The sequence below is a fragment of the Pleurodeles waltl genome, chromosome 4_1 (genome assembly GCF_031143425.1).
Source record: "Pleurodeles waltl isolate 20211129_DDA chromosome 4_1, aPleWal1.hap1.20221129, whole genome shotgun sequence".
NCBI lineage: Eukaryota > Metazoa > Chordata > Amphibia > Caudata > Salamandridae > Pleurodeles > Pleurodeles waltl.
Genome location: NC_090442.1, coordinates 670,613,601 through 670,633,726, shown reverse-complemented (window position 1 = coordinate 670,633,726; position 20,126 = coordinate 670,613,601).

The following is a 20,126-nucleotide window of genomic DNA, read 5'->3' as shown; positions in this document are numbered from 1 at the left end:
ACAAACCCCCACTACTCAAAAATCGGAGAGAAGGCGATAGAGAGAGAGAGAGCACAGCTATCGAAAACCCCAACACACACAGGAACCCAACATCATCAACCACACCACATCTACGCACACATCACCACACACCACCACTCACATCACCACAAACACCACCCCACACCTCATCCACACCACCCCATGGCACCCCAAAGACACCCCAGGTTTTCGGACCAAGAACTCAGGGTCATAGTGGAGGAAATAATAAGGGTAGAGCCCCAGCTATTCGGCACACAGGTGCAACACACCACAATAGCCAGGAAGGCGGAGCTATGGCAAAGGATCGTCGACAGGGTCAACGCTGTGGGACAGCATCCCAGAAACCGGGAAGACATCCGAAAGTGCTGGAACGACCTACGGGGGAAGGTACGGTCGATGGTCTCAAGACACAACATCGCTGTGCAGAAGACTGGCGGCGGACCACCACCCACTCCTCCCGAATTCACTGCATGGGAGCAAGAGGTCTTGAACATCCTGCATCCTGCGGGCCTCGCTGGAGTAGGCGGAGGAATGGACTCTGGTAAGTCTAATCTCAACTACTCCCCCCCCCAACCACCAGCATGCCAACCCACACCCCCACCCTCACCCCCAACCCCCCAGCACACATCCTCCCTGCCAATGTCTCACCAGCACAACCCACCCAACCCAAAACCAAACCCTGAATGCCAACACAAACCATGGACACCCATCACCTATGCATGACCACTGCACATACCCATCCCCCCCCACAAACCACCCTCACAACTCCTCCCACAAGGGAATGCCAGCACTGGGGGACAAGGGCACCCACAAATCGCACGCCATGGAACACACAGAAGCAATAACCATACTCTTTTACCCCTGCAGGGCCCGAACGCCAACACACCGGCCAGGAGGGTACAGATATGTCCATCCCACCCCCAGAACAGGCCCCCAGTGAGGACAGCAGCTCTGTCGACCTAGAACCTGATGACCAGCCCAGACCATCGGGGACCTCTGGACAGTCGGTTCCCCACACACAGACACAGGCCACAGCAGACCTAACCCCCTCTGGGAATATCAGCACAGCTCCCACCCATCGGGCCCATGCCTCTGTCTCCAGGACAGGTCAATCAGCGGTGTGTCCACCACTACAGGGCACCCAGGCTGACCCAACACCCCAACAACAACAGGGACCTGGGGGCAGTGGTAGTGGGCACACCGTCCAGGGGACAGAGGCCCGGGGAAACAGGGGAACTGGGAGGGCTGCAGTGCGACAGGGGGGGGAGGACAGGCCCAGGGAACCGACTCTCCAAGAGGCCCTCACCACCATCATGGGAGCATACCACCACTCCCAGGAGACGATGGCGACGGTACTGGCCAGGTTCCAGGAGATCCAGGCACAGCAGGAGGAACGGTACATGGGGTACAGAGAGGAGCTCAGGAACATCGTCCTGGCCCTCAACCAAATAGTCACCACATTGCGGGACCATGTGGCACCCCAAAGGGCCCCTGTCACCAGCCTGGACCAGGAACAGCCTACCACCTCCGCCGGCGCTAGTGGACAGGAGGCCCCCACACAACGACAGGCCACCAGAACCCCACCTCCTGCTGAAGATCAACCACCCCGCAAGAGGAACCTGAGATCACAAAGGAAGACAGAGTAGGATGCCAAGACCCCCGCCAGCATAAGATACCCCCTGATGTCATTCCACTGTCCCACATTGTCACCCTGTCCAACCTTGAACTGCCCCTGCTCCATCCTTCCACAGGCATATGGACAATGCACCTGTGCGACTGAGAACTGGACTCTGCCATGGCCATTACTCCACCCCCACCCATCACCGTCTTACTATCATGGACCTATATGTAGCACTTTAAATAAATCACTAATTGCACTTAAAACACTCAGGAGTCTGCTTGTATTCTTAACAAATGTATTACACATAACGGTTCAAAAATGTTCAGTTACATTGTGATGACAACATACCAATGTCAATGTGCTTTACTCCATGGGCAAACAAAGCAGAAGTCACGCAGTGGGTCATACAGCTCTGAAAATGGAAGGGAAAGTCACAATTCAGTTGAAAGGAACTGGGGGCAAACACAGAAAGTACAGATGCAGGAGGCCTGAAGTAAATGTAAAATGGCGTGGGGGATTCTTACCTGTGTGCTACTGAAAATACTGTTGTATAACTGTGTCCCTGTTGTCCGTGTCGTCCCCGTCGTCTTCCTCCTCTTCACTCTCCACAGGCTCCACAGCTGCTACAACACCACCATCTGGACCATCCTCCTGCAGGAAAGGCACCTGACGTCGCAATGCAAGATTGTGAAGCATACAGCAGGCCACGATGATCTGGCACACCTTCTTTGGTGAGTACATTAGGGATCCACCTGTCATATGCAGGCACCTAAACCTGGCCTTCTGGAGGCCGAAGGTCCTTTCTATGATCCTCCTAAATCGCCCATGGGCCTCATTGTACTGTTCCTCTGCCCTGGTTCGGGGATTCCTCACTGGGGTCAGTAGCCACAGCAGGTTGGGGTAACCAGAGTCACCTATTAGCCACACACGTTGCCTCTGTAGCTGTTCCATCACATAGGGGATGCTGCTATTTTGCATAACATACGCGTCATGCACTGACCCAGGGAACTTGGCATTTACATGGGAGATGTACTGGTCAGCCAAACAGACCACCTGCACATTCATAGAATGGTAATTTTTCCTGTTTCTGTACACCTGCTCATCGTCTTTTGGGGGTACTAAGGCCACATGGGTCCCATCAATGGCACCAATGATGTTGGGGATATGTCCAAGGGCATAGAAGTCACCCTTCACAGTGGCCAAATCACCCTCCTCAGGGAAAACAATGTAGCTCTGCATGTATTTCGTCAGGGCAGACAACACTCTGGACAAAATCTTACAAAACATAGGCTGAGACATCCCTGATGATATGGCCACTGTTGTCTGAAAAGACCCACTTGCCAAAAAATGGAGGACTGACAGAACCTGCACCAGAGGGGGAATTCCTGTGGGTTGGCGGATGGGGGACATCAGTGCTGGCTCCAGCTGGGCACACAGTTCATGTATAGTGGCTCGGTCAAGTCGGTATCGAAGTATTATATGACGTTCCTCCATTGTCGACAGGTCCACCAGCGGTCGGTACACGGGAGGATTCCTCCTTCTCCTCGCAAGTCCCAGCAGACGGTGCCTAGGAAGGAGAACATGGAGTACAGAGTCAAGCAACCCACAGGTACGTAACTACAGCTTGCACAGTACACGAATCGCTATGCATTGAATGGCTTGTATGAGTGGCAATGCAAGGCCTAGGCCTGTGTGACGCAGTAGAAATTAAGCCATGTGGGCCCTTGAAATGGCGGCTGCCTGACCTGAGAAGTGTGACAGTGGGATGTGAGGTCAATGCGCTGGCGTGACACACCGTGGCGGTAGGCGGTCGAAGACCACGGCGCCAAGCCGCATTGGTTAACATTGAACCCTATGGGTTTCACAAGCCAATGACTAGGTGCGCCGGCGGTCGCGGTACGCACCGCCGCGGTACGCACCGCCGCGGGCGTGACCGCCATTTTCTATCTGATTAATCACTCAAGACCTGATCATCCACAGGAGAGGACCTATACTGCAAGTGCTGCTGTGAACTCGGTCTGGAAGAGACAATGGCTGCTGCGACTGGGGAAAGGGCCCCTGCCTTCACTACAGAAGAGTTGGAGAAACTTGTGGATGGGGTCCTGCCCCAGTATGCGCTACTCTACGGTCCTCCAGACCAACAGGTAAGAACACTGTGTGCACGTTGAATGGGCTATGCCTGTGTTGAGTGGGGTGGATATTAGAAGGTGGGGTGGGGAGACAATGACGAGTGCAAGGCACGACAGATGAGAGCATGTGCCACATGGCAAGGTTGGGGAGGGGGGCCAATCACATCTATCATGCGGAAAATTGCTGATATTTCCAATTCCACCCTGTACATGTCAAATAGGTCAGCGCCCATCAGAAAGTCGACATTTGGCGTGCCATCGCCAAGGAAGTCTGGACCCTGGGGGTCCACAACAGACAGGGCACCCACTGCCGCAAGAGATGGGAGGACATCCGCCGCGGGACCAGGAAGACCGCCGAGTCACTGCTGGGGATGGCCTCCCAACCTAGGAGGGGTGCCAGTTGTACCCTGACCCCCCTGATGTCCCGGATCCTGGCCGTGGCCTACCCCGATTTGGATGGGCGCGTGAGGACATCACAGCAGACACAAGGGGGTGAGTACCAGCACATTCAGCTATCTTTACGCGCAGTGGAGGTGCCTGGGTGGGGGAGGAGGGCTGTGGGTGACATTAGGCCAGGGCGCTTTCGGTAGTATAGTCCTCTCCTTTAGGCATGTCTCTGTGGCCCCGCCTCCCACCTCTGTAGGGTGACAAGTACAGCTATCCATGGTCCTGCATCACCCATGTGCGCGTTTGTTGTCCCTAAACCTGTTGGCCTAGTCACAAGTACTGAGTAGTATACCCCGATTGCGCGGCTTAGTGCATGAGGCTCCTGTGTCTGTCCTCTCCGCCCACGGTGTTGACAATGCATGCACTCAACCTGTTTTTATTTCTCCCCCCACCCTTTTACTTTATCTTCTTGTGCATGTGTGCATTAGCATCATCAGGCGGAGGAGAATTGGCACCGGAGCACGAGGGAGCTGCAACTCACAAGGCCCCGGTGGGCCATGGCACAGACACCGAGGCCACCAGTGATACGGAGGGCGAGGGGAGCTTCACAACGGGGACCTGTGGTGACACCAGCGACACCGACACGTCCTCGGATGGGAGCTCCCTAGCGGTGGCGGCAACATCCGTGCCCCCCGCCTCTACGGGTACAGCCGCCACCCAGCGCACCAGCTCCGCCCTCCCAGCAGCCCCTCAGCCTTCGCTCCGTGCCCGCTCGCCCAAGAAGGCGGGCATCTCCTTCGCCCCAGGCACCTCAGGCCCTGCCCCTGTTACCCCTGCTGCCCTCAGTGAGGAGGTCATTGACCTCCTACAGACCATCATTGTTGGGCAGTCTACCCTTTTGAATGCCATCCAGGGGGTAGAGAGGGAGGTGCATCGTAGCAATGCATACCTGGAGGGCATTCATTCGGGTCAGGCTGCCCATCAACGATCGTTCAATGCTCTGGCCTCAGCACTGACGGCAGCCATTGTCCCTGTTTCCAGCCTCCCTCTTCTAAGTGCCTCCACCCTGTCTCTGTCTCCTGTTCCTCAGCCTATCCCATCCACACCATCAGACCAGCCTGCACACACCTCAACACCCAAGGGCAGCTCATCCAGACATAAGCACCACAGATCACACAAACATTCACCCAAGCAACACCCAGATGCAGACATGCCAACAGCCACTACCACCTCTGTGTCCCCCTCCTCCTTGTCTCCCTCCTCCCTCCCTGTGACGTCTCCACTCACACCTGCGTGCACACCACCAACAGCCAGTACTTCCATCACCAGCACACCCTCCAGTACAGTCCGCACACGTGCAGTCACCACCCCCACTGCCATTTACACGTCCCCTGTGTCCTCTCCCACTGTGTCTGTCACCCCCTCTTCCAAGACACACAAACGCAGGCAGCCACCCACCCAACAGCCAACCACCTCACGACAGCCTCCAGCCCATGCACCTTCACCCAAGGACAGCACACCTGACTCTCCTACAACCACCTCCTCTTCCTCCACTCCCATAACCACTACACCTACCCTTTACCTTGGTCCTAAAAAAGTTTACCTCTCCACTCTTGACCTCTTTCCCTCACCTGACCCACCCCCTCCATCTGCTAAGAGTCCCAAGAGCGCCTCAGCCACCACCAGCCCGGCTTCAAGGGTCACCGTAGTGCATGGATTTTGGAGTCCCCCCTTTGCCAGCAGTGATACATCGGTCAGCAGCAAGGGGACAGCCAGCCCCCCCCCCCTGGAAAGAAGACCCGTAAAGTAAGGGGCCGCCGCGAGAAGACTGACACGGCTGCCCCCAAGGACCAAAGTTCAGCCACTTCACCTGCCACAACATCCAGGGGAGGCAAGGCCCAGAGAGCCACATCGAAGGAGGGCAAGGGCAGCAGGGCGGAGAAGTCAGCCAGCAGGAGCGCGGACCAGGAGGGCCCCACAAGCCCCATCCCGGGTGTGAGGGAGGACACCCAAGGGCCCAGGACACCGTCACCGAAGGGTCCAGCAACTGCACGGTCGGAGGGCGACTGAGCAGGGAGTCCTGGCCAGGTCTGACTCCCTTGACTTACAGAACAAGCACCGCTGAAGAGGGCCCGCCGTCCAGAAAGGCACCGCTGAACAGGGCCCCGTCGTGCAGAAAGGCACCGCTGAACAGGGCCCCGCCGTGTAGAAAGGCACCGCTGAAGAGGGCCCCGCTGTGCAGAAAGGCACCGCTGAAGAGGGCCCCTCCGTCCAGAAAGGCACCGCTGAACAGGGCCCCGCCGTGCAGAAAGGCACCGCTGAACAGGGCCCCGCCGTACAGAAAGGCACCGCTGAAGAGGGCCCCGCCGTCCAGAAAGGCACCGCTGAACAGGGCCCCGCCGTGCAGAAAGGCACCGCTGAAGAGGGCCCCGCCGTCCAGAAAGCCACCGCTGAACAGGGCCCCGCCGTGCAGAAAGGCACCGCTGAACAGGGCCCGCCGTCCAGAAAGGCACCGCTAAACAGGGCCCCGCCAAGACAGGCACCGCTCCACTGGGCCCTTCCTGTCAAGCACCGCTCCGCCGGGCCCTTCCTGTCAAGCACCGCTCCGCTGGGCCCTTCATCTCAAGCACCGCTCCGCTGGGCCCTTCCTGTCAAGCACCGCTCCGCTGGGCCCCGCCGTCTCAAGCACCGCTCCGCTGGACCCCGCCGTCTCAAGCACCGCTCCGCTGGGCCCCGCTGTCTCAAGCACCGCTCCGCTGGGCCCTTCCTGTCAAGCACCGCTCCGCTGGGCCCTTCATCTCAAGCACCACTCCGCTGGGCCCTTCCTGTCAAGCACCGCTCCGCTGGGCCCCGCCGTCTCAAGCACCTCTCCGCTGGGCCCTTCATCTCAAGCACAGCTCCGCTGGACCCCGCCGTCTCAAGCACCGCTCCGCTGGGCCCCGCCGTCTCAAGCACCGCTCCGCTGGGCCCTTCCTGTCAAGCACCGCTCCGCTGGGCCCCGCCGTCTCAAGCGCCGCTCCGCTGGGCCCTTCCTGTCAAGCACCGCTCCGCTGGGCCCTTCATCTCAAGCACCGCTCCGCTGGACCCCGCCGTCTCAAGCACCGCTCCGCTGGGCCCTTCCTGTCAAGCACCGCTCCGCTGGGCCCTTCATCTCAAGCACCGCTCCGCTGGGCCCTTGATCTCAAGCACCGCTCCGCTGGGCCCTTCCTGTCAAGCACCGCTCCGCTGGACCCCGCCGTCTCAAGCACCGCTGGCCCAATGACAGTGCCGGTTCTGTGTCGAGCTACTGTTAACGCTGCACTCGGGCCACCCTGCCTCCTCCATTGCCTGTGGAGACTGTTATCCACTTGATAGACTGTGGCTTTGCACTCCCCAGGATTGAACAGTGGGCAAGCCACCCACTGTAGAGACTTGAGAGACTGTGGCTTTGCACTCCCCAGGATTGAACAGTGGGCAAGCCACCCACTGTAGAGACTTGAGAGACTGTGGCTTTGCACTGCCCAGGATATGGTAGTGGGCAAGCTACCCACTGTAGAGACTTGAGAGACTGTGGCTTTGCACTCCCCAGGATGGCACAGCGGGCATGGTGGCCCCTTCGTGGATCTGGTGTCGTGGACTCATGTGGCTGTGGTGCCCCCCCTTCCCTTCCCCCTGAGGTGCCTGTAGTTTTATCATCTGATGCCCCTGCAGTGTTCTCTCCAACGGACTCAGGTCTCCTGTGTGGGCTTTGCCCATGTGTTGATACACTTTGGCCCACGGACAGTTGAAATTTCAGTGACTGTGCAGGACTTATTGCCTCTATTTATCGGTTACGCAATGTTTATACTTGAATTTTTTTTATTCATTTTCCTATTTTACCATGACTTCAATGAACCTATTTTATACATAAATTTAGTTTCTCAATTTAATTGTATCTTCTCATTATTCCGGGGGGTTTGGGTGGTGTCACTTTGACTTGGTGCTCTGCATTGGTGTGTAGATAGTTGGGGGGTGGGTGTATTGTGTATGTGTGTGCCCGTAACCCTTCCTCCTCCTCCCTCCCCTGTGTCGTAGGTGCGGTACTCACCGTTGTCGTCTGCGCCGGTGTTCGTACTCGTGGTAGATGAGCAGGTAGACGAGAGCAGGTAGGATGTTCAATTCGGGTTCCATGCTGTCCTCCGTCCTCGTGGAGTGTATAGAGGTGAGCGTTTTCCCGTTCGTAGTCTGTTTCCGCCGTGTTTTTATCGGCGTTGCTCCCGCCCCGGAAAAGGTGGCGGATTGGTGAGTTGTGATAGGGTGGGTGGTACGTTGTCTGCCGCCTGCCTGTTGGCGGTGACCGCCGCGCTGTTTGTTTGTCCCGCCGTGGCGGTCAGAGTTTTAAAGTGGCGGGCTGGGTTGGCGGTTCCCGCCAGGGTCAGAATTAATTTTTTTTTACTGCCTGCCTGTTGGCGGGTTGGCCGCCGCTTTATCACCGACCGCCAGGGTTGGAATGACCCCCAGAGTGTTGAAACTTTTCAAACACTCACCCCAGTCACAGATCTGGGTTTAATCCATTGTTATATTGCTTGCCACTTCACTCCAGTTCGGATCCAGCCATATGCAAATCATTCTTGAGCCCTGCTCCCAATGGGAGCAGTCCAGCCTGAACTGTCAAGCCAAGTCCTCCCTGAACAGGATTCAAGCATCCTATGACTGGTTTTAGGGTATCACCCTTCACCAGCCAGGCTAGCTTGAATCCAGTGGCGCAGCAAGCAAGGGATCCACGTCTGGGCATAGCCTATCCACTTAGGGTGCCAGATCTACTTCACAAACACACATATTGCATCATGTTCCACTTTCAATGCAACCACACATGCAGTCACATGTGTCAGACTGTGCACATGACAACTCCAAATGCAAACACCATTCCAGAAATGACAATACCTGTCACAGAGGTCAGACAACACATATCTCAGATGGTACATGTCAGGATGCATTAGGCACAAATGGAGCAACACCACTGCCTGTTCACCAGTTACACATTCCACTACTACTTGGGAAGCCAGGGGAGACTAACTGCAATATTAGAATCACATCTACATGCCATGTGACATGCGATACACCAGCCTCTCCTAATCTGCCACTGCAGCTTGGCCAAGGCAAGCTGAAAAGACCCAGCCCATCAGACGTCCCTCCAAATTACCATTAGGATGTGATGTAGGTAGGAACTTTGCAATGTAGCACATTAATTGCTAGGCCATTGTCATCCATTCCATATATGTGCCATGCTGACATATAAGATACCTGTCATGGCACCTAACACCTTTAGTACCATTGCATTGGCTTCCCCACAAGTATTGCACCTAGGAATGTATAATGTCTGCAACCAGACCGCATCAATTGTACATGCATCATTTTCCAAGTTAGCCTAACTTCACTTACCCTACAGTCAGCAGTTCACTTATATTTGACAATTCAACTATTAAATCAATGATCCTGTCACATGTAGGCCATATATGTGATATGTAGATGGCAGCCCCACAATCAGTCAAAAACATTCCCAGTACATGATGTATTCAGTCCCTGTGAGAAACCTAGAGTTCCACAGTTGCATATACAGGTATGCTACACAGATGGGAGTGGACTGACACCTCAGAGCTACTAATTTAGATGGACAAAGCTGGTGATACTCATTGCTTAGGGTGATACTAATACAGACATATTTTGCATGAGCTGGCTGGTCTCACACATGTGGCAATATAATATGGGCATCTCCACATTCTAGACATGGAGAGGTATATTAATGGGAGATGTACAACCAATTACAGTAAAGCATGTCAACACATCTACTATCTATACTCATCCAGGGTGCATAATACCCATTTCCAATATAAGATACACAGGATGTCATTATTACACTGTTACTTTGCCTGCAGTGAGGCACAATATCCCTTTTAAGCTCAAACAAGTGCCAGGACAGAGTCTGTACCCACCCCCTTGTGGCTGCTATGCGACCCTCAAACGCCCATCCACCTCAGGGTAGGCCACTGCCAAAAAGTTGGCCATTAAGGGGGTCAGGGTCCGACGGGCACTCCTTCCTCGTTGGGAGGACATCTCCAGCTGGGCCTCTGTGGTCTTCCAGGCCCAGTGTCTCAGGTCCTCCCACTGCTTTCTGCAGTGGATGCTCTGTCGGCTGTGAAGCCCCAGGGCCCGCACTTGCTTGGCGATGGCACCCCAGATCCCTTTTTTCTGATGGGCATTCACCTGCATGGATGACATAGACAGAAGGAGAAAGTCAGGTACACATGCCCCATACCAACACCAGTGGACAAAAGTGCCCACACATACCCTCCATCTCGGCTCACACGCCTCTTTTCCATGCCCCTGCATGCATGTACTCCCTCCCCTGTACACTTACCCTTCCACCATCATACACACCCCTATCCCACATAACAATGGCATTGGGCTCACCTGTTCCTCTGGTGCCCATAGAGCTGTCCATACAGGGGTATCACCCAATCCACAAGCTTCACCAGCTCTTCTGGGGTGAAGGCTGGGGCCCTATCACCTGCAGGTTGTGGCATTATGGCTCCCAGTGACAGAACACAGCAGCTCAGCTTGTGGAGGTCTTGCTTGCAAGAGTGAGCAAGGCTGCAGAAAATGGCAGTCACGGCCTCCTCGTACGGGACCGTCATCACCGGCAGTGATCACCATTGGCCCCAATCCCCCATAGGCAGCAATGTTATCCAATGAGAAGTTGCACAGTGGTTGCGACCGCTTACCGCCATGGGGACGTACACTGGCGGACTTAGGTCACTTCCAACTGTCCTGTGCAACAGGCCAGGCAGACACCATTTTGTGCACATATCAAGCCTTGAGGCTCTAAATGAGTGCGTCATACACATATCTGTGCAATGTGTGGAGTAGGCCTATGTTGCGCCTTCATAGTTTAGCCAGTACATGTGACATGCTGTGACGCTTCAGCTCGGAATGTGTCAGCAGTGCGACACATGTCTACAGTGTTCGGTGTGTGCAATGATGACATGTACTGATTACATGTGTGAAGTACTCATCACTCAGTACATTGTCTCCTCTCTGTCCTAGAAACCCTGCCATGAGGAGATTAAGACATGCACCTGTGTACCGACCACTAATTTACCTTGCAAATCTGGAGAATAGGCATATCATCCAGACCTATAGTCTGAATCGTCAGACCATCATGGATCTGTGTGGCCAGTTGGAGCCTGATCTCTTACCTGCCATAAGCAATCCCCACGCCATCCCTCCCACAGTAAAAGTCCTGTCAGTGCTACACTTTTTTGTCACTGGGTCCTTTCAGAATACAGTGGGCTTGACAGCAGGGATGTCACAGCCCATGTTCAGTCTTGTGTTAAAGGATGTAATGTGTGATTTATGGAAACATCAGGTTCCCCCAACGTGGAGATTTGCCATTTGTGAAGGCAGATGTCTGTGATGTGGGACTCATCCCTCATGTGATAGGGGCCAAAGATGACAACCATGTAGCCTTGGTTCCTCCCAGTGCCAATGAACAGGTATACAGAAAAAACTACCACTCGATCAATGTCCAGGTGGCGTGTCTGGCAGACCAGTACATTGCACAGGTGACAGCCAGGTTTCTATGATCTGTGCATGACTCCTACATTCTGAGGAATAGCAATGTCCCACACATGATGGCAAGACTACACAGTGAGAGGGCTTGGCTCATTGGTATGTATGCATTTGGATGTGTGTATCTGTTATGGCACCTATCATCACATTCTGCCCTGTGGCTGTACCTGTATTGTATCAGGTCCTACCTTTATGCACACAGGTGAATCTGGCTATCCTAACCTTCCCTGGCTGCTGACTCCAGTGAGGTACCCTGCCACTGAAGGGGAACTCCGTTTCAATGAGGTCCACAGCAGAATGAGGCATGTAATTGAAAGGACATCTGGCCTACCGAAAGCCAGGTTCAGGTGCATGGTCGTCTCTGGATGTGCCCTACTCTACACTCCCCAAAAGGTGTGGCAGATCATAGTTGCCTGCTGCATGCTCCACAATCTTGCCCTGAGACGTCAGATACCATTGCTAGCAAATGATGAGGAGGCAGCTGGACCAGTGGCTGGTGATGCAGACATGGATATTAATGAAGAGGCAGATGAGGATGATGCAACTGACTCTAGGACTGAGCTCATCAATTAGTGCTTTCAATGACATACAGGTATGTTGACTGTGTATTTGCAGGTGATGTGTATCCACATTGATTGCTGGCAATGGTCCTCCTGATTAGTCTTATCAGTGTTGTTGTAATGTGTTCCTATCCCTATGTGTGTGTTGTTGGAGGTGAGTGCTTGAATGTAAGGTGCTAAGTTGACATGTATCTTATATTACATGTGTACTCATTGCAGGTTGCTAGTTTCGCATCTGCTATGGACAGACCTGTGTTGAGCAATGTTTCCTGCATTCTCCACTCCTCATGTTTTTCCACCCACTGACTGCATTCTGTAAATCAATGCCTCTTCTACCTAAGGCTTGAGGCATTCATGCTCATATGCCGTTGGTAAATGTTGACAAAATTGAGTTTTGCCCATGACACATGGCAGTTACAGTGTATTGTCATGTATTTCCTGTGACTGGGGATGTCGAAATATCATCTGTTCTGCCCTGCTTTGGTGTCTGTCTACATGGGCTGGACAACTCTGTACTGCATATATGCTTTGTGTGCCACCATGCCCTCTAGCCTGATGTAACTCTGTGTAATGGTCTCTTTTTCAGGTTGGATGAGTGATTTCACTGTAGTGTGTGTCTGGACTACTGACTTCCTTACATCTGCCATGGGATATATCTGTTGTACTGTGTCTGCTGCATAGGATGCCTCTTTGTGCTGTGCATTACACTGCCTGTTGGTTTATCACATCACATCACATTTTGCTGTCAAAGCAATTGTACATGTTCAATTAAAGACACATATGCAGTTGCTGTGACTAATAGTGTTTATTTAGCATACAGGGGAAATGTGAAAATAAAATATATGCGCATATAATGATAAACAGGTGATGAGTGGGGACATGGTAGTTGTGATCATCAGAGTAGGTGGCACAGCTGCAGGTAGCACAGGTCCAGTGTCCAAGGGCCATCGGAAAAAGGAGTAATGTGATTGAACAGTCAACAGGATGTCTCAGTGGCACACAAAGCAGACAAATCAGGAAAGTTTTCCTTCCTGGCAGTGAGTTTAGTCTTGGCATCTGCTCCAGCCGGATGCCTGGATGGGTGTTTACATTTGTGGTGGGGGGGTTAATCAGCTACAGAGGGAGGGCTGCCAGAGGTCTGTGCTTCCCATGGCAGGGCCTCCTTTCCACTAACTGCGTCAGATGTGGATGGCTCAGTTGTTATGTGGTTAGTCGAAGGGACCTGGTGGTGGGTGGAGGAAGCACGCAGGGTTGAGTTAAGGTCCTTGACCACTTCTGCAATGGAGGCCATGGTGGCAGTGTGGGCCTGCCACTGCTGCATGACCTCCTGGTGGTATTCCATCTGCAACCTTGGTTTTCCCCCAACATTGTGATAAACTGGCCCATCCTGTCCTGGTATTATTGGTATACTCCCAGGACTTGGTAGATGGTTTCCTGGTTAGTTGAGTCCCTTGGGGGCCCCATCCTCTGGCCCACAGGTTCACTTCCAGGCCCCCTGCCCTCCTGTGCCTGTGCCCCTGGCACGGTGTGTCCACTCCTTGTCACTGGGACCTTCACTGTCTTGGGTGTAAGGGGTCGACTCAGGTCCCTGTACTGTGGGGCACACTATTGATTGCACAGTCCTTGTGACACAAGTTTAGGGACAAAAGGTTTGCTGTGTTTTTGATGCCACAGGGTGGGGGGGTTGATAAGAGCAGGGTGAGGCAGGGAGTGGTGAACTGACCAGGTGTTCCAGATGAGAACAGGTAAGTCGTCAATGTCTAGACATCCAGAGGCATTGTCCTCACTGGGACCATCATCCTGAAAAGGGCTTGCTGTCTCTGGCATCCTCTCCATGGTGGCAGTGGCAGTGGTACCTGTGGATGGAGTGAGAGAGACTTATATGGCGGAGGTGTGATTGGTGGTCTCTTTGTCTGATGCATACAGTGTCTTCACATGATTCCCAGCAATGGCAATGACAGATTCAGCACTGCATACACTGTTTGTTGATAGTGAATTGTGACATGTACAATGCTCCATTGAGGATTGGTGTCCATCTGGGTAGGTAACGTTTGTTGGGTGGGTGAGATCAGGTCCTGTGTCATGGTCCACATGGCAGGTGTGCCCTGTTTGCTTGTGGAGGGGTGCTGGACCTGTGCTCCAAACAGTTGTGGCTCTACCCTGACAATTTCATTGACCATGACCCTCAACTCATCGCCTGTGAAGCGTGTGTGCTTTTGACGGGACATGGTGGTGGTTGTGTAGTGAGTGGGGGTGGGTGTTATGTATTTAAGGGTGCAGTGTATGGTGCTTGGTCGGGTGGGGGAGTTTGGTGTTGTCAGGCTGGCGGCACTGGTGGTGGAACCACCTCTTTCCCACCCTCCAGTGACCTGGTGGTTTCAGTTTTTTGTCCGTATTTTGGCAGTCGTCACTGTGTCACTCTTAACATGGTGGTTGGATGACTACCAACATGGCGGTCTTTTGGCAGCCACCACCTCGGTGGTCTTGTGAAAAGACTGCCAAAGTCATAATGAGGCCCAATGTGTCAAGAGTATTTTGAGTGGGCTTAGAAAGAATTAGCCATCTCTAAGGTTCTGAGGCCTTTAGATCCTGGCTTGTAATGTTGTAACAGAGTTGATGCATGTGGGGTTTGGTGCAATTTTTACTCAATCCAAGTGTAATGAAGAAAACACAGTTCACTATGCATCATGAGTGCTGAGGGATTCAGAAACCTTTTATTCTACAATTGAGAAGAAATTATTGGCTTCTTGGTGAGCAATCCAAAAGTTCAAATCATATGTGTAGGGAAGAAGGTTTAGGATTGTCACTGATCATAAATCATTAGTTGTCATTTTTTCTGGTGAAAAGATAAAGGAACAGACCCCTAAAATAGGCAGGATTACAGCCAAATTATTGCAATATCAGTTTGAGTGGAACACATCAAAGGTGCTAAGAATGTTTGGGCAGAGTTTCTGTCAAAGGTTACTGCAACAGATGGTAACGCTGATGATGGGTGTGAGGGCGTGTCAGATGTGATGTTCAAGGCTATTGATGAAGATCGGTTTATCACTGCAATGGATTTGGAAGGGTTGTGTGCTGTGTCTGAGCATAAATAGAGGTCCAAGCTGGATCAATATGAAGTCCTGAAATCAATTGTATCTCATGTGCAAACTAACTGGCCATGGGAAAGATCTCTGGTCCCACCATTAAGAATTATCTTTTGAGGACAGCCTTCTGTTAAGAGGAGATATGCTGGTTCCTCCAGAAGAGATCAGATTTATGTTAATCAAAATGGGCTATGAGGGACAATTAGGAAAGACCTTTGCCAAATGCAGAATTTGTTAGACATCATGGTGGCTATGCATGGATAGCAACATTTACCAATTTGTGGAAAGATGTGGTGTGTGCTCTAGAGCTGAAAAGGGTATTGTAGTCCAAAAGCCACAATTACAGCTGATTGAGTGCACCTCTAAAGCTTGGGAGAAAATTGGTGCTGATATAGTGGGGTCTTTGAACTGTTTACCAGGCCATTAATGTTATGCTCTAGTAGTTGTCGACCTTTGGTCTAAGTGGCCTAAAGTAAAATTCATATGTGAACCTAGTTCAAAAGCAGTAATTGAATTTTTAAATGGATATGTTTATTAGACAAGGTTACTCCAGCTACCTGATGCCTAACATTGGGGTTCTGTTTGTGAGCAGGGAAATGGTGGAACTTCTTAAAGCGAGAGACATCAAGCACCTTAGGACCTCAATTTATCACCCCCAAATAAATGAGTAGGTTGAATGAATGAGAGAGGTATTAACACAGTTTTTGCAGTGGGCAATGAACAATAGATGTGTTGTTTTGAATGTAGTACACTCCATGCTGTGGTTTTATCACACTAGTCCACATTCCATTACACTACCAGTGTCACCATTCGCATTCTTGAGGGGAAGGAAGCCAGCTACAAAGATTTGTCCTAGCTGGATGCGCAGATGGGTATAATTTTGTATACATTTGGATAATATTGATGACAGTGTTAAGAAAAATGAGGCCAATACCAAATTAAAACACAAGGAAACATTGAATAGAAATAATCAAGTACATGTGGAAAAATTGAGCTTGGAGATAAGGTCTGAATCAAGGAGGGGTCCTATGTAAAAAAAGAAGATAAGAAATTTAGGGGGTTATTCCAACTTTGGAGGAGGTGTTAATCCGTCCCAAAAGTGACGGTAAAGTGACGGATATACCACCAGCCGTATTACGAGTTCCATAGGATATAATGGACTCGTAATACGGCTGGTGAACCATGTGTGGTGGACAAAGTATGTGGAAATATCATCAGGGTTAATGATACCAGTTGGTGGAATGTGAGAAGAATAGCCAAATGTGAGCGCAAGGCTGAAGAAATGACTCAACCATTAACTCCACCATTTATTCATGTCCTACAACGTCCTGATATTTTGAAAAACAATGATATCATGATCCGAAGAAACAGCAGGGTTAGACAAATGTCACTTTGATTTAGAAAGTGAATGGTGGTTTATGATTAGAAATACTTCTGCTGTAATTGTTCAGAGCTATTTCTGTATTTAATGGCTGTGAAATGTTGGTTTTGCTCATATCCAACTCTGCCTGTATTTCTGTATAGTTTGACCAAAACTATTTTTGAGGTTCAAGTTTTAATGATCTTTTTTTATGTTTTATTCTATTATTCTGGGTGCAAGATCTTCTCCATTATTATATATGATTACATTTTCATTAAGTTATGTGTTTTAAGATGTTTTAATTAACCTCTGTGGTATGTATGTTCTTTTACTTCTCCTTTTGTTTTTCTTTTCGGAGGGGAAAAATAGTGTGGTGTTTAGACAAGGCAGTAGAATGTTGACATTACGTGTAATGCAGCAGAATGTTGGTATTGAATTGTTCTTGGACTGTTGGTGGGAGCAGCCATGCTGACACAACGTGTCTGGTGGCTCCTGTAATAAATCTGCTTACATTATATCCAAAGCGACTGAGTATGCTTCTTCATCTCCACAATGATTTAAATGACACCTACTAATTCATTTTGTATCTTAGTCTTTTGTAGCGCTGCTGATCCCTGTGTAGGATGTCAGAGCATTTTACATCACACACAGAGACACAATAAATCTTACAAGTATGTAAATCAGTGTACAGAAAATGTTACCTAAGACAATAAGACTTTATTAACTCCCAGAGGAGTCATTCTTTGCAATCTTAGAATAACTACAGATTGAGATAAAAACATTAAAAAAATCTAAAACCTGTGACTAACAGTTTGCATGCAGTTTCTTGATGCTGGTAAATAGATCACTGTGCTATATTAAAAGGTCTGCAACTTATCAATAGGAAGTAACAAAATGAACTTAGTGTCAAAAGCAGTAGCCCATTTACCTATCTAAAAATCTGTGATCTGCATGTAAAACGATGTTATAGTAGTGCAATTATAATCCTCTCAAAATTACTTGCCAAACAAAGATCCCTGCAGCACGTGCATTAATCCTGAAAGATATGTTAAAATGTAGCCTGTTTGTGACCACTTAAATACACTTGAATAGAATTGCTGTCACATTTGTTGCTGTGCCAATTCATTTGTAGTAGACTTTTATAATAAATAAATGTACAAGTTGATTGTCAGGCTCTGCTTTTCAAGCTCTGCCCCTCATGACTCCACCCTCTTTGCCCTGCCACACCTTGCCCCTACTTCATGAGTTCCTGCAATACATTTTTCCAATTAAAGCAGTGCTTCGCTTGCAGGTACACTGTTACTGTTGGCTTCCACTATCCCTGATTCTTTCCCAGACTTGCTTTCCATTTCACTGTGGAGTTGTTTTTTTTATTCATGCTGTCTTGACCCAGTAATAGTATGGCCATAAAATAGCAACTTGGTCAGGTGCTGTCTGCAGCTGCTGCACACACAACCTCATATTATTTTGTGTGATTTCACTGTTTGGTTTTGCTTTTCTTACCATGAAAGAACTCGATTATTTCAGAATTACCCTTGCAATGACCCTTGTCATTTTAGCAAATTTATTTTTTTAAATAGTGTGCAGTAATGTATACTATTTGGCCCAATTTGTCAACATTTCTGGAGGTGGGGAGGCAGCCAAATCGTGTGAAGATAGTTGGCTCATTAGCTTGCTGCATTGCAAACCAGATAGTTCCCTGCAGCTGGCGAGATGTAGAAGTAGATGAGGCCTCAGGTGGAAGTGGAAGGTGAACTCCTAGGTGGAACCAAGCTATACCCAGCTGAAGAGCCTATAACAAGGGCAAATCAATCCTGGGTTGCTTGTGTTCCAGTTCAGGGAGGACCTGGTCTGGCAATTGGGTCTGGACTGTTCTCATGAGGGTGGGTCCAAACTGAGGTGGAATGGTGGGTGAAAAATGAAGGATTGGGATGCAGCCACGAGTGATTGCCAGTGGTTGAGATTAATTCAAGCACTGCATCCATTGCCTTGTTGCATTTGCATTTAGTGCCCTTAAGTGCACCAGGTATGCCCAGATGTGGGTCTTGGGCTCACTGTGCCACCAGAACCAAGCTATACCTGACTGAAGACCCTATAACAAGGGCAAAACTGGTCGTGGATTACTTGTGTTCAGGTTCAGGGAAGACGTGGACTGTCCCTATGATTAACAGGGTCAAAGCTGATTTGCATAGGGCTGGGTACAAACTGAGGTGGCATTGTGGGCAAAGAATAATGGATTGGGTAGATGCCTGAGGAATTGAATTGATAGTAGCTAATATTAATTCAAGCATTCCATCCATCACCTTGTTATTTTGGCATAGTATAAAAAGCTGTCAGTCTTCAGAGACTGCAGAAAATCTAAGAGCCCCTCCATCTGTTGAAATGAGCTCTGTCCTAAAAACCCAACAATGTCTCTTGTGTATCTCGTCTCATATCCCTAACTCCCTTTCCTTCCTCTTTGTTGTCAGTGCTGAACACGATGTAGGACTTGTGTGGCACTGTTGACAGGTCAAGGAGACTGGTGGTTTCTGTGTCATTCCTGCAGCAACATTTAAATCTGCTGCTAGTGGTGACTTGAGTCTACAAACAGCCAAGACCATGGAATCTTGCTGCTCATATGACGTGGGGGCAGGATCTCCTGACCACATTCTGAACATTCACAACATGGTCACAGCCATTGTGGATGACAGTTAGAACCCTCCAGCCATATTCACTACAGCAAGCTCTGTCTTGATCAAGGCTAAAGACAATCCACAATAATTCCACCCAGGCATCAGTAAACACAAATACAGAACTAAACACTAGACAGGAAGGGGGATGGGAGTGAGCTAGAGAGGAAAGAGCTCAAATGGCATGATCTCATCCGCTACAGAGTTTGTTCTTCAGGGGATTCACAATAACGTTTTCAAAGGTACCATTGGTAAATAAAATAAAGTTTTGATGTGTTGTATACACACTAAAATGAACCAAGAGAAGTATGTCTTGATGATTATGCTAACCAACTTCATTGTGGTGGGCTGTAGGATACCAAGCAACAAACAAAAGTAGATGGTAACAGCAACAATTCTATCCTGGTTTGATAGTGAACCTGGAATTCAGGGAGGAAGCAGGAGAACAAGCACAGCAACCAATACCAATAGGTAATCCAGAGGCAAGACAAAGTGCAGGTAACCATTAAGCAAACACAACCAATCGTATACCAGGGGACCGGCCAATCAACAATACCAAGTGATAATCCAAGGAACAAGTTCAGGCAAAAAGTTAGGTAACCAAGAAACCCGATGTAGGACGCTGGCCTGGCTTGTAGTGGGTACCAAGGGGTACTTACACTCTGTACCAGGTCCATTTATCCCTTATTAGTGTAGAAGAGGTGTT